The sequence below is a fragment of the Hyla sarda genome, chromosome 3 (assembly GCF_029499605.1).
Source record: "Hyla sarda isolate aHylSar1 chromosome 3, aHylSar1.hap1, whole genome shotgun sequence".
Taxonomy (NCBI): Eukaryota; Metazoa; Chordata; class Amphibia; order Anura; family Hylidae; genus Hyla; species Hyla sarda.
In genome coordinates, this window is record NC_079191.1 from 279,249,506 (window position 1) to 279,264,950 (window position 15,445).

General features: G+C 43.0%; 1 protein-coding gene across 4 annotated transcripts in view; it reads right to left on the reverse strand.

Annotated features, from left to right (window-relative positions):
• The window catches only part of PEX3 (peroxisomal biogenesis factor 3), an 82,650-nt gene that overhangs the window by 61,131 nt on the left and 6,074 nt on the right, over nt 1-15,445 (reverse strand). The window contains exon 1 of one of the 4 annotated variants that reach the window (XM_056566735.1): nt 7,247-7,382. The exons of the other annotated variants lie outside the window; for them this stretch is intronic. The gene's annotated coding sequence lies outside the window, so the exon portion shown is untranslated. Of the gene's footprint in view, nt 1-7,246; nt 7,383-15,445 lie in introns of those variants that run through there. 4 annotated transcript variants of the gene reach the window in all.

A 15,445-nucleotide genomic window follows, 5' to 3' on the forward strand; every position in this document is an offset into this window, starting at 1 on the left:
GGTTTATTAGAATCATAGATTCCTCATACAGATCAACATTGTTCCATAGGACTACATTGATCTGTGTCCTCTGCACTTGATTGATAAAGCCTGGTTCAGCCAGAGAGGAGGACCAGAGAAGCAGGAGAGGTACGGTAAGCCCTCCGGCTACCTCAGAAGTGCATCGCCCTCCCCACCCCCCCCACGATCACGTCGAACTACAATAATCAGCTGGGGGCTGGCCGGTATGGCACGGGCTCGAGTCAGGAGCCTGCGCCATACACAGTTAACGGCACAAGGATTTGTATACACGTCCTTGGTCGCTAACCAGTTAAAAATGAAAGAAGCAAGTTGACTGGTTGCTATGGGCAACTTTTCTCTGGACAGGTTTTGATAAATACAAAAAAGCCATAGTAAAATGGAGAAGTGACAGCTACTGCAGTGAATGACTAGATCGTGTCCAGTCTAACCAGATGTTGACCTCTGGGTAATTGCTCTTCTTCATGGAAGTGCTCTGCCTGCTCAGCATTACCACATAACAGGGTTAATAAAGCAATGGGACCCCTCTATAGTGCCATCTTCAAACAGTCTTGTGCTAGATGAAGGAACTAATCTAGTACAGTGGGGATGAAAAGTTTGGGCACCCCAGGTAAAAATTTGCATGAATGTGCATAAAGAAGCCAAGGAAAGATGGAAAAATCTCCAAAAGGCATCAAATTACAGATTAGACATTCTTATAATATGTCAACAAAAGTTAGATTTCATTTCCATCATTTACACTTTCAAAATAACAGAAAACAAAAAAAAAATGGTGTCTGCAAAAGTTTGTGCACCCTACAGAGTTAATATCTTGTACTGCCCCCTTTGGCAAGTATCAAAGCTTGTAAACGCTTTTTGTAGCCAGCCAAGAGAGTTTCAATTCTTGTTTGAGGTATCTTTGCCCATTCTTCCTTACAAGTGTCTTCCAGTTCTTTGAGATTTCTGGGCTGTCTGTCATGCACTGCTCTTTTAACCTCTTAAAGGAGTACTCTAGTGCAGAGTATTCCTGCTCCGTTCTGCCCGGGCTGCAAAATAAATGAAAATGAACCATCACTCACCTCCCTGGGTTCCCGCGGAGCGCCACTACAGCTGATCGGTCCTCCGGTCCATCCTCTTCATACTTCGTGCAACGAAGCGTCACATGGCGCTCAGCCTATCGCCGGCCGCCGATATGTTCAGCCTCGGCCCATAATAGGCTGAGCGCCATGTGACGCTTCGTTACACCCGGAAGTATGAAGAAGATGCACCGGAGGACCGAACAGCTGTAGTGGCGCTCCGCGGGAACCCAGGGAGGTGAGTGATGGTTAATTTTCATTTATTTTGCAGCCCGGGCAGAACGGAGCAGGAATACTCTGCACTAGAGTACTCCTTTAAGGACCCAGGTATGGGTATGTCCTGGGTCCCGGTCCTGCGATATAACGCGGGGTCACACGGTGACCCCGCATCATATCGCGGCGGGCCCGGCTATTAACCCTAAAAACGAAAGTAAAAGTGCCCGGCTAGCTCAGGGAGCTGTTGAATCACCCGGCATTTCCAAGAATAAAAAAAACTATGTAAATAAAAATAAACATATGTGGTATCGCCCGCATGTGGAAATGTCTAAATTATAAAAATATACTGCTTTTCAAACCGCACGTTCAATGGTGTATGCGCAAAAAAAATTCCAAAGTCCGAAATAGCGCATTTTTGATCACTTTTTAGACCACAAAAAAGTGAATAAAAAAAGTGATCACAAAGTCTGATCAGAACAAAAATGGTACTGCTAAAAACCTCAGATCGCAGCGCAAAAAATGAGCCCTCATAGCGCCCTGAACACAGAAAAATAAAAAGTTATAGGGGTCAGAAGATGACCATTTTAAACATATAAATTTTCCTGCATGTATTCATGATTTTTTTCTGAAGTGATACAAAATCAAACCTATACAAGTAGGGTATCATTTTAACCGTATGGACCTACAGAATAAAGGTAAGGTATAATTTTTGCCGAAAAATGTACTGCGTAATAACGGAAGCCCCCAAAACTTACAAAATAGTGTTTTTTCATGAATTTTGTCGCACATTGATTTTTTTTTCCCGCTTCACCGTAGATTTTTGGGTAAAATGACTAATGTCATTACAAAGTAGAATTAGTGACGCAAAAAATAAGCCATCATATAGAATTTTAGGTGAAAATTTTAAAGAGTTATGATTTTCTAAATTTAAGGAGGAAAAATTGCAAAAAAGAAAAAACGGAAAAAGCCCGGGTCCTTAAGGGGTTAAAGGGGTATTCCAGGCAAAACCTTTTTTTATATATATCAACTGGCTCCGGAAAGTTAAACAGATTTGTAAATTACTTCTAATAAAAAATCTTAATCCTTGCAATAGTTATTAGCTTCTGAAGTTTTCTGTCTAACTGCTCAATGATGATGTCACCTCACGGGAGCTGTGCATGATGGGAGAATATCCCTTGCATGATGGGAGAATATCCCCATAGGCGCTGGACAGCTCCTGGGACGTGAGTCATCAGAAAGCAGTTAGACAGAAAACAGCAACTCAACTTCAGAAGCTAATAACTATTGGAAGGATTAAGATTTTTTAATAGAATTAATTTACAAATCTATTAAAAGAAAATGGGGCTCAAAGGTCAAAGATATCTGGTTTAGATTAATTTGTATTTATTAATATAGAATATAAAATGAATTAAATAGGGAATGCACAGGGCCCTTGTACTCCCCTAATTAATTTAATATACAGTAAAATATATATATTAATCCCAATATAAAAATAGCAGCTAAAAACTAAAATTCAATACAAACTAAAAATAACTGTAAAAATTATTCTGCGATTTGAGCCTGTGTGATCAATATAGCGATCGGCTAATCCTGTAGAGAAGCACAGTACAAATGTTCATTCCTGTTCATAGATACAATGTAGCAGCTGCAGATAACAATAAGTCAATTAATATTGTATCTGTCCAGCCAGTGGCAACTAGATTCCACCAATATAATGATACAGTGTAGCGCTTTGTGGATAGTCGCTTGAGATCGATCTTTTTAAGTGTCTCTGTATAAACCGCAAATTATCACATCAACCAGTCGGCAATAAAATCCAAAAAATGCTCACCGCTCCCGGGATACCATGGATCTCCCTTCGGTGTAGTCCTGTGGACCGGCTGTATAGCATATTTCGCCCGGTGACTAGCCTCAGTCAGGGATTGTGTTGCTGGAGTCTCGGCCGACTCCTAAGGACGCAGCACTTGGTGGTGGGCACCGTTTGGGGGGACTGCAGCGCTGTCAAGCGGAGTCCCTTGATCAAACCAACTGGGAAAAAAAGCGGTCAGCAAACATCGAATCCTTGTTGTAGATAGCCCGGTTGGCTTCAAACTTGTAATTAAAGTAGCGGCTGGATGCGGTATACAGAGTGGGTGACCCGGCGGCGTTCCTCGTGCACAGGTCGCGCGCTCGGGAGATAGCACACTGTAACAAATGTCTTGGATCTGTCAGATGATCGCTAGTGCTGTTAGTCAGATGTTCTATATTAGCAGGCTCAATATCGTATATTTAGAATCGCTGGACGCGTTTCAAAACCATCCTCGGTTTTTTCTTCAGCAGCGGAACGTGAGAAAAGAAGAAAAAACCGAGGATGGTTTTGAAACGCGTCCAGCGATTCTAAATATACGATATTGAGCCTGCTAATATAGAACATCTGCCTAACAGCACTAGCGATCATCTGACAGATCCAAGACATTTGTTACAGTGTGCTATCTCCCGAGCGCGCGACCTGTGCACGAGGAACGCCGCCGGGTCACCCACTCTGTATACCGCATCCAGCCGCTACTTTAATTACAAGTTTGAAGCCAACCGGGCTATCTACAACAAGGATCCGCTTTTTTTCCCAGTTGGTTTGATCAAGGGACTCCGCTTGACAGCGCTGCAGTCCCCCCAAACGGTGCCCACCACCAAGTGCTGCGTCCTTAGGAGTCGGCCGAGACTCCAGCAACACAATCCCTGACTGAGGCTAGTCACCGGGCGAAATACGCTATACAGCCGGTCCACAGGACTACACCGAAGGGAGATCCATGGTATCCCGGGAGCGGTGAGCATTTTTTGGATTTTATTGCCGACTGGTTGATGTGATAATTTGCGGTTTATACAGAGACACTTAAAAAGATCGATCTCAAGCGACTATCCACAAAGCGCTACACTGTATCATTATATTGGTGGAATCTAGTTGCCACTGGCTGGACAGATACAATATTAATTGACTTATTGTTATCTGCAGCTGCTACATTGTATCTATGAACAGGAATGAACATTTGTACTGTGCTTCTCTACAGGATTAGCCGATCGCTATATTGATCACACAGGCTCAAATCGCAGAATAATTTTTACAGTTATTTTTAGTTTGTATTGAATTTTAGTTTTTAGCTGCTATTTTTATATTGGGATTAATATATATATTTTACTGTATATTAAATTAATTAGGGGAGTACAAGGGCCCTGTGCATTCCCTATTTAATTCATTTTATATTCTATATTAATAAATACAAATTAATCTAAACCAGATATCTTTGACCTTTGAGCCCCATTTTCTTTTAATACATTGTTCCTATTTTTTACACCGTGGGTATAGGTGTTTGTTGGGTCGCTCGGGTCTTTAGTGACGGTCAGATAGACAGGAGCCTCTCCATTGTGTTTATATAATTTACAAATCTGTTTAACTTTCCGGAGCCAGTTGATATATAAAAAAAAGTTTTTGCCTGGAATACCCCTTTAAGGTCTAACCATAGATTTTCAATTATGTTGAGGTCAGGAGATTGTGAAGGCCATGGCAAAACCTTCAGTTCATGCCTCTTGATGTAATCCCCTGTGGATTTTGAGGTGTTTTTAGGATCATTATCCATTTGTAGAAGCCATCCTCTCTTTAAATTCAGCTTTTTCACAGATGGAATCAAGTTAGCATGCAAAATTTGCTGAAATTTTATTGAATTGATTTTTCCTTCTACTCATGAGATGTTCCCTGTGCCACTGGCTGCAATACAACCCCAAAGCATGATTGATCCACCTCTGGACAGGTTTTCATAAATACGAAAAAAGCAATAGTAAAATGGAGAAGTGACAGCTACTGCAGTGAATGACTAGATCGTGTCCAGTCTAATCAGATGTTGACCTCTGCCAAGTAGGGTAATTTCTCTTCTTCATGGAAGTGCTCTGCCTGCTCAGCATTACCACATAACAGGGTTAATAAAGCAATAGGACCCCTCTGTAGTGCCATCTTCGAGGTTCATTTTTCCTTCTACTCATGAGACGTTCCCTGGCCAACTGGCTGCAATACAACCACAAAGCATGATTGCTCCACCCCGATGCTTAACAGTTGGACTGAGGTTCTTTTCGTTAAATTCTGTTCCCCTTCTTCTCCAAATGTACCTTTGCTCATTCTGGCCAAAAAGTTCAATTTTAACCTCATCGGTCCACAGAACTTGTTTCCAAAATGCATCAGGCTTGTCTATATGTTCATTTGCAAAGTTCAAACGCTGATTTTCAGTGGTGAGGACGTAGAAGAGGGTTTTCTTCTGATGACTCTTCCATGAAGACCATATTTGTACAAGTATCTCTTTATAGTGGAATAGTGTACCACAACTCCAGTGTCTACCAGATCTTTCTGGAGGGATTATGCAGTCAAACGTGGGTTTTGAATTGTTTTTCTCACAATCATGCGAGCTGTTCTGTCTGATATTTTTCTTGGTCTTCCACATCTTGCTTTAAGTTCCACTGTTCCTGATGACTGCCATTTCTTAATTACATTCAGAACAGAGGATATTGACATCTGAAAATGTTTTGCTATCTTCTTATAGCCTTCTCCTGCTTTGTGAGTGTCAACTATTTTCAGTTTCAGATTTCTAGACAACTGATTAGAAGAACCCATGGTGCTGATTGTTGGGGCAAGGTCAGATGAGTCTGGGCATTTAAAACCTTTGGAGATCTTCCCAGATGATGATTGAGAACAATACATGACACTGGCAGGTCTCAGCTTTGAAAAAGGGGGCAGTGCATGCTATAAATTCTGCAGGGTGCCCAAACTTTTGCAGACGCCATTTTTTTGTTTTCTGTTATTTTGAAAGTTTAAATGATGGAAATAAAATCTAACTTTTATTAACATATTATAAGAATGTCTAATCTGTAATTTGATGCCTTTTGGAAATTTTTCCATCTTTCCTTGGCTTCTTTATGCACATTAATACAAATTTTTACCTGGGGTGCCCAAACTTTTGATCCCCACTGTATCTAGTGGATATCATTGTTAGGCTGTAATGTCCCTTAAAATAGCCCATTTTTTAATCTAAGTTTATGTAAATGATTTTAATATTATTTTGGATCCGTACCACAAACAAAATTGGTGAAAAAAATTGTGCAAACCTGCGCAACAAACCAGAGCAAGTCAATCTCTTACCGGATCTGTCATTGCAAGATTTTAGAAGTGGGAAGTGGATATAATAAATATAGTGTACTGTGTTATCTGTGTACATATTGAGAACAGCTTTTCTTTGCAGTATAGGCTAGCATATGCTACTATTAGAAAACAATATGGATGCTCTTGTGTATGGCTATTTAATTTCATGTGTCATTTATAGGTTGCCTGCCATCTTGATTCCTTTTCCCCCTCTGATATAGCTCCCCTAATGCAGCCTACACTTCCCATGATGCCTGAGACAGAAGAGACAGGGACAAAGTGCAGCATAAGATAGATTAGTGATATAGAATGTCTGTCCTCTCAAACTACAGAATCTGAGTCTTTTGAGTATATTTGTGAGATGCAGCTTGAGCCTGTCATCTTGTAAAGGGATTCTGTCAGCTGTCAAGCAGGACACAGAGGGAAGCGATGTGAAGCTGTATCTCACTGGCAGTGTGAGTCAGGGGAGTTGTAGAACTCTGCAGTTGATCAATTTGGAGATTCACCTATGTCACTGTTCTCTTGGCCAATAGATATGGCTTATGACCCAGCTGCAATAATAAAGGACTCAAAATGTATAAGTGTAACTGAGTTGGGATAAATCAAGTTGGGACAACCAAGTTCATAGAAAAATAAATCTGGCACTAATACTTGCTGCAAAAGCCTAGCCACACACCTACGCTGCTGAACACTCGGTACAGAGCAAGAGATCCTCCCTCTGCCACGCCGCAGTGCTCTACCATACAGAGGGTATACAGTCCAATTGTAAGCATATGAAAAGAAGCCAGGTGGCACTCACGGTAAGGTGTGCAGAATCTTCTTTATTAGGTATGGTGCATTAAAAACATTCAGCCAGGCACCGGACAATAGCTATTTTGTGCCGCTCCCGACGATTCTTCAGGTCACGCCTCTACGTGGAAGGCCAGGTAAATACCTCCCATCACCTGTCGCGTCAGAAATGGGGTGTATCAAAACTGCAACAGCCATAAAAACAAACATAACCGGGTCTGTAAAAACAGTTAAAAACACTTACTAGAATTGTGTATACATATCTGTTCCATACAGGAACATTAAAGGACATCTGTACTGCATGAATTTTACATATTGATGTGCCTGGGCTGTAAAAACAAAAAATAATTAACTTTAATTCACCTTCCTACTTCCCCTGTTGCTCCGGGATCAGCCTCACGGTCCTCTTGCTGCTTCCTGGGGACGGGAGTCGTCAGCATATCACAGGCCGCAGCAATGGACGTAGGAAGGTGAGAAAGTTTATTTTAATTCATGCAGTACAGATGTCCTTTAAATAATAAAATATCCTTACAAATCTCTAAAAATGTACAAAGAGAGAGAGGGTGCTAGCATTTAAACAAATGCATTCATATCTAGGCGATCATTCAGACTTAGGTTCCCCCGTGCTCCGGTCTGAATGATCCGCTTCGCATTGCAGAAGCGCTCTGCGTCTGTCCGTGCCTTTTCTAAACCATTTCTACCATTTCTAAACCTAGAAATTTCATATTAGCACTGTCTCCTGCATGTTCATCAACAATGTGGGCAATTAATCTTGGTGAGCCTTTTCTTGTTTTTATAGAGTGGACATGCTCACAAAATCTAGTATTAAGTGAGCATATAGTTTACCCTGTATAAAACCGTTAGCAAGGGCATAGAATGGCATACACCACATATTTTGTCTTGCAGCACATTACATCTTTACAAGGGACCTAACAATGTTTTTTTTCCTGGTATGCAGAAGCGCACCAATAACAGGATCCGCACCTGTACATTCCAGGAGTGATGGTCCTCTGGAGCCAGTTCTCTTTCTTAATTGTTTTTGTTGTTAGGTTACTTCTTACTAAGATGTTTTTAATATTTTAAAATTTTTTGAAAGCTGTCAAGGGCTCGGATTGTCATGGATTGCTTTTTTAATTTGTTTTGCCATTGGGTTGAACTGGAAGGAGAAAGAGAAACGGTATGGAATAACAGGAGCTTTCTGAACTGTGAGAAGCTGCTAATACATTGTCAGTATTTGTGTAATGCTCCTTATTTTTCCTATCATTATAATTTCTTTTTCCTCTAAGAAGTTTTTTTTCTATTCGTTTCACTTGCTCGTTTCATAGCTTTTCTAGGACTGCAGTGAGATCCCCTCTTTTCAAGAGTCTCCTTTAAATCTAGTCTGTGTTTCATAATCACCTTCCCTGCTATTAATGCGTCTAAGCCGCAAGAATTGTCCACAGGGGACAGCCGATTTGACGTGCTCAGGGTGATAGCTGTTATAATGGATGAGGGAATTACAGGCTGTAGGTTTCCTGTAACCATTAGTGACCAAATTTCCATCCTATATCACTAGGAGCATGTCAAGGAACTCTAATTTCAATGGACTTATTTTAGAGGTAAACTTTAAGATTAAGGTGATTACTTGTATTCAATACAGACACGAATGTGATGAAATCCATTTTAGAGCCTGTCCAGACCATAAAGATGTAATCAATGAAATGTCGATAACATGCAATATATTTCAGAAATGGACGCATTAATAGCAGGGAAGATGATTATGAAACACAGGCTCTAGATTTAAAAGAAAGACTCTTGAAAGGAGGGTAACCCACTGCAGTCCTAGAGAAAGCTATGAAACGAGTAAGTGAACAGAATAGAAAAAAAAACTTCTGAGAGGAAAAAGAAATCATATAGCAAAAGGGGAGTGACTAAAAACGTAACTTTTAATGTCAATGCAGCTAAGACACATATAAAGTTCGGTGCAGAAATACTTATATTTGGTCAAGGATATTGATTATAATCCTGATACTAAACTATAGATGCAAAATTATACATACAGTTAAGATATATATATATATATATATATATATATATATATATATATATAGATAGATAGATAGATAGATAGATAGAGAGAGAGAGAGAGAGAGAGAAAGGGTAGGAAGTTCAGCTCACTGACCAGAGAAAATAAAACGTAACCTTTACTGTGAACGGTTAAAATTTAAATTTACTGTTACCCATTCCCTTTGTCCACACCTGCCGTTAGCCGGCCCGCATCATAGGTATGCTGTCACAAGCATTCAATCCATTTCGGATCTTACCTTGCTGTGACGCGCCTGCCGGACCGGATCTGATGTCAGACGCCGGACCTCGAGGTCATTGGTTCTCCGGTATGTTTCAAATATGGTATTTCATATATAAACGGGCACTGTCCGGTTATGCACTGCCATGATTAAGGGCTCGTCTGTAGCCCGAAACGCGTCGGCGCAATGTTTTTATAAACTAATTTAGTTTTTCTTGTCCTCATGGATTTTAACCGTCCACAGTAAAGGTTACGTTTTATTTTATCTGCTCAGTGAGCTGAACTTCCTACCCTTTCTCTCTGCATGCTACAAACGGGAAGCGGCCCGCATGTTCGTGCTCCAGACGGTCTTCTCTCCACGAAGCCCAGGACTACATTACAGTGTGGTGAGTGAGCTGAGTTGCCCCTCGGCATTTCCTATATCATTAAGATATATATAGAACTGTCTATTATTCAGTCATACGACGACCCTAGTTATACCATAATGATGCAGCCTGGGTCCGTATGGTCTATTATGTACAATGCCCTGCCCAACGCGTTTCAGTCAACTAGCGATGACATCATCAGGGGCTATATACAATTGTTCACTTGTACACTTTCACCAAATTTCATTGATAGATAGCATGAATATGGCACATCACAATATGAGACCGCTGATACAGTAGCGGTCTCACAGACAGTCTTATGGCTCAATGGAGTCAGATATAAGTGTTATCCACAGAATTCAGGCACGTCCACTGGTTCAGAAAATCAAAACAAATACACAGTCCACTATCAGCCCGAGGTTATTGCTGGGAGTAATGCCAGTGGAAAAAAGAGGACGGCTCACTTACGTATCAGACGTCTGGACGGTCTGTATGGTATAACTAGGGTCGTCGTATGACTGAATAATAGACAGTTCTGGATGTATAATTTTGCGCCTATAGTTTGGTATCAGGATTATCATCAATATCCTTGACCAAATGTAAGTATTTCTGCACCTAACTTTATATGTGTCTTAGCTGCATTTATATTAAAAGTTAAAGTTTTAGTCACTCCCCTTTTGCTATATGGTTTATAATTTATTGGGAGATTCCTCAAATTGTGTTGGTATATCTCTACTAGTTCTATACATCAAGGAAAAAGAAATCATGAAGACAGGAAAAATAAGGTAGGTTACACAAATACTGAAAATGTATTAGCAGCCTCTCACAGTTCAGAAATCTCCCTCTTTCTCCTTCCAGTTTGGCCAAACGGCAAAACAAATTAAAAAAAGCAATCCATGACAATTAGTTTTCAATTCAGAACGATGCAGATCTAATGAGTTATGCACATTCCAGGCCCTTGATAGCTTTCAAAAAATGTAAAAATATTAAAGGGGTTCTCCGGTGCTTAGACATCTTATCCCCTATCCAAAGGATAGGGGATAAGATGCCTGATCGCGGGAGTCCCGCCGCTGGGGACCCCCGTGATCTTGCATGCGGCACCCCGTTTGTAATCAGTCCCCGGAGCGTGTTTGCTCCGGGTCTGATTACTGTCGATCACGGGGCCGGCCCCGTGTGACGTCACGCCTCCACCCCCGTGTGACCTCACGCTCCGCCCCTCAATGCAAGCCTACGGGAGGGGGAGTGACAGCTATCACGCCCCCTCCCCTAAGCTTGCATTGAGGGGCGGAGCGTGACGTCACACGGGGCGGAGGAGTGACGTCACACGCCGTTGGCCCTGTGGTCGCCAGTAATCAGACCCGGAGCGAACACGCTCCGGGGACTGATTACAAACGGGGTGCCTCGTGCAAGATCCCGGGGGTCTCCAGCAGCAGGACTCCCGCAATCAGGCATCTTATCCCCTATCCTTTGGATAGGGGATAAGATGTCTAAGCACCGGAGAACCCCTTTAAAAACATCTTAGTAAGAAGTAACCTAACAACAAAAACAATTAATAAAGAGAGCTGGTTCCAGAGAACCATCACTCTTGGAATGTACAGGTGCGGATCCTGTAATTGGTGCACTTCTGCATACCTGGAAAAAAAACGTTGCGTTAGGAGGAATCCCTGTCCCTTGTAAAGATGTAATGTGCTGCAAGACAAAATATGTGGTGTATGCCATTCTATGCCCTTGCAAACGGTTTTATACAGGGTGCACTATGTGCTCACTTAATACTAGATTTCGTGAGCATGTCCACTCTATAAAAACAAGAAAAGGATCACCAAGATTAATTACCACCATTGTTGATAAACATGCAGGAGACAGTGCCAATATGAAATTTCTAGTTTTAGAAATGGTACCAGTGAGAGAAGGCACGGACAGACGCAGAGCGCTTCTGCAATGTGAAGTGGATCATTCAGACCGGAGCACGGGGGAACCTAAGTCTAAATGATCGCCTAGATATGAATGCGTTTGTTTAAATGCCAGCATCCTCTCTTTCTTTGTACGTTTTTAGAGATTTGTAAGGATATTTTATTATTTAATGTCCCTGTATGGAACAGATATGTATACACAATTTTAGTAAGTGTTTTTAACTGTTTCTACGGACCCGGATATATTTGTTTTTATGGCTGTGGCAGTTTTGTTACACCCCTCTCTCTGATGAGACAGGTGATGGGAGGCATTTACCTGGCCTTGCGCATCAAAGGAGGCGTGACCTGAAGTAGCACCGGGACTGGCACGAAATAGCTGTTGTTCGAACGCACTGCAAGTCCAGCGCCCCGCTGAATGTTTTAATGCACTGTACCTAATAACTGCACACCTTACCGTGAGTGCCACCTGGTTTCTTATACATAAAATAAAAGACAATACTAGAATATAGCTAGTAAATTATTTGTACAATTTTAGAAAGTGCCCCTTTAATGGTTACTGAGTCAAAAAGTAGAAGCACCTAGGATGTTATAAATGGTGAACGAATTTACGGTGCAGCACTGGCTAGATGAGGAATCCTTTTAACCTGTTCAGGACCCATGACGTATGCATACGTCTTCACACCCTGGGTCTTAAGGACCCATGACGTATGCATACGTCATGGCGTTTTCCGGTCTCTGCCGCTCGCCGGGCAGAGATCGGAACTGGATGCCTGCTGAAATCCTTCAGCAGGCATCCAGGGCAAACGCCGAGGGGGGCCATGTAGGCCCCCCATGTCGGCGATCGCCGCAAATCGCAAGGGAAATCGCCCTTGCGATCTGCGGCGATACCGGGCTGATCGGGTCTCTGGGACCCGACCGCCCGGTAATTTCGCATGATCCCGGCTGTCGCAGACAGCCAGGACCATGCTGGAGTATCGGAGCGAGGTGGCAAGCCTGCCACCTCCTCCGATCCCCTGCGATCTGTCGGTTAGTTAACCGACCAATCGCAGGAGGGGGGGGGCGGTTACTTCCTCCCGCCCTGCCCGGCCCCTGAAAGTCCGGAGAGGACGGGAGGAAGACCGGAGGACGCGGCAGGGGACGGGGGAGTGCTGGGGCCCGGCCCCGGTACTTACCTCGTCCCTGAAGACCCGGATCCAGACGATGAAGACGGCGGCGGCGGCGACAGGTGAGTAGATCTTCAGCCGCGGTCGGGCCCTTTACAGCAATGCACGTCGCCGTAAAGCGACATGCATTGCTGTAATAGGACCCTGTAAACTACAACTCCCAGCATGCCCAGACAGCCCTTGGCGTCTGGGCATGCTGGAAGTTGCAGTTTTGCAACATCTGGAGGTACACAGTTTGGAGACCACTGTGCCCTTCCAGATGTTGCAAAACTACACATCCTCAGCATGCCCTTACTGTCCAGGCATGCTGGGAGTTGTAGTTCTGTAACATCTGGCCCTTCAGATGTTGCAGAACTACAACTCCCAGCATGCCTGGACAGTTTTGGCATACTGGGAGTTGTAGTTTTGCAACATCTGGAAGGGCACAGATTGGGAACCACTGTATTAGTGGTCTGCAAACTAGTCCTCCAGATGTTGCAAAACTACAACTCCAAGCATGCTGGGAGTTGTAGTTCGGCAACATCTGGCTCTAAAGATGTTGCCGAACTACTACTCCCAGCATGCCTGAGAATGTTTGGGAGTTGTGGTTTTGCAACAGCTGGAGGCACACTGGTTGGGAAACATTGTTTCCTAACTCAGTGTTTCCCAACCCGTGTGCCTCCAGCTGTTGCAAAACCACAACTCCCAAACATTCTCAGGCATGCTGGGAGTTGTAGTTTTGCAACAGCTGGAGGTCCCCCCCCCTGTGAATGTACAGGGTACATTCACATGGGCAGGGGGCTTACAGTGAGTATCGGGCTGCAAGTTTGCGATGCAGCAAATTTTGCGCGGCAGCTCAAACTCGCTGTAATCCCCCCGCCCGTGTGACTGTACCCTAAAAACACTACACTACACTAACACAAAATAAAATAAAAAGTAAGAAACACTACATATACACATACCCCTACACAGCCCCCCTCCCTCCCCAATAAAAATGAAAAACGTCTGGTACGCCACTCTTTCCAAAATGGAGCCTCCAGCTGTTGCAAAACAACAACTCCCAGTATTGCCAGACAGCCGTTGACTGTCCAGGCATGCTGGGAGTTTTACAACAGCTGGAGGCACCCTGTTTGGGAATCACTGGCGTAGAATACCCCTATGTCCACCCCTATGCAAATCCTTAATTCAGGCCTCAAATGCACATGGCGCTCTCACTTTGGAGCCCTGTCGTATTTCAAGGCAATAGTTTAGGGTCACATATGGGGCATCGCCGTACTCGGGAGAAATTGCCTTACAAATCTTGGGGGTCTTTTTCTCCTTTCACCCCTTATGAAAAGGTGAAGTTGGGGTCTACACCAGCATGTTAGTGTAAAAAAAATAAACTTTTTACACTAACATGCTGGTGTTGCCCTATACTTTTCATTTTGACAAGAGGTAAAGGGGAAAAAAGCCCCACAAAATTTGTAACACAATTTCTCCCGACTACGCAGATACCCCATATGTGGGCGCAAAGTGCTCTGGGGGCGCACAACAAGGCCCAGAAGGGAGAGTGCACCATGTACATTTGAGGTGATTTGGCCAGGGGTGGCTGATTGTTACAGCGGTTTTGACAAACGCAAAAAAAACAAAACCCCACATGTGACCCCATTTCGGAAACTAGACCCCTCACGGAATGTAATGAGGGGTGCAGTGAGAATTTACACCCCACTGGTGTCTGACAGATCTTTGGAACAGTGGGCTGTGCAAATTAAAAATGTTGTACAGCCCACTGTTCCAAAGATTTGACAGACACCAGTGGGGGGTAAATGCTCATTTTATTCCTTGTTACCTTCCTCAAGGGGTCTAGTTTCCAAAATGATATGCCATGTGGGGGTTATTTTGCTGTCCTGGCACCATATGGGCTTCCTAAATGCGACATGCCCCCCGAGCAAAATTTGCTCTCAAAAAGCCAAATATGACTCCTTCTCTTCTGAGCATTGTAGTTCGCCCGTAGTGCACTTCAGGTCAACTTATGGGGTACCTCCATACTCAGAAGAGATGTGGTTACAAATTTTGGGGGGTATTTTCTGCTATTAACCCTTGTAAAAATGTGAAATTTGGGGGGAAACACACATTTTAGTGATTTTTTTTATTTTTTTTTTACGTATGCAAAAGTCGTGAAACCCCTGTGGGGTATTAAGGCTCACTTTATTTCTTGTTACGTTCCACAAGGGGTCTAGTTTCCAAAATGGTATGCCATGTGGTTTTTTTTTGCTGTCCTGGCACCATAGGGGCTTCCTAAATGCGACATGCCCCCGAGCAAAATTTGGTCTCAAAAAGCCAAATATGACTCCTTCTCTTCTGAGCATTGTAGTTCACTCATAGTACACCTCAGGTCAACTTATGGGATACCTCCATACTCAGAAGAGATGGGGTTACAATGTTTGGGGGGTATTTTCTGCTATTAACCTTTGCAAAAATTTGAAATTTGGGGGGAAACACATTTTAGTGAAATTTTCTTTTTATTTT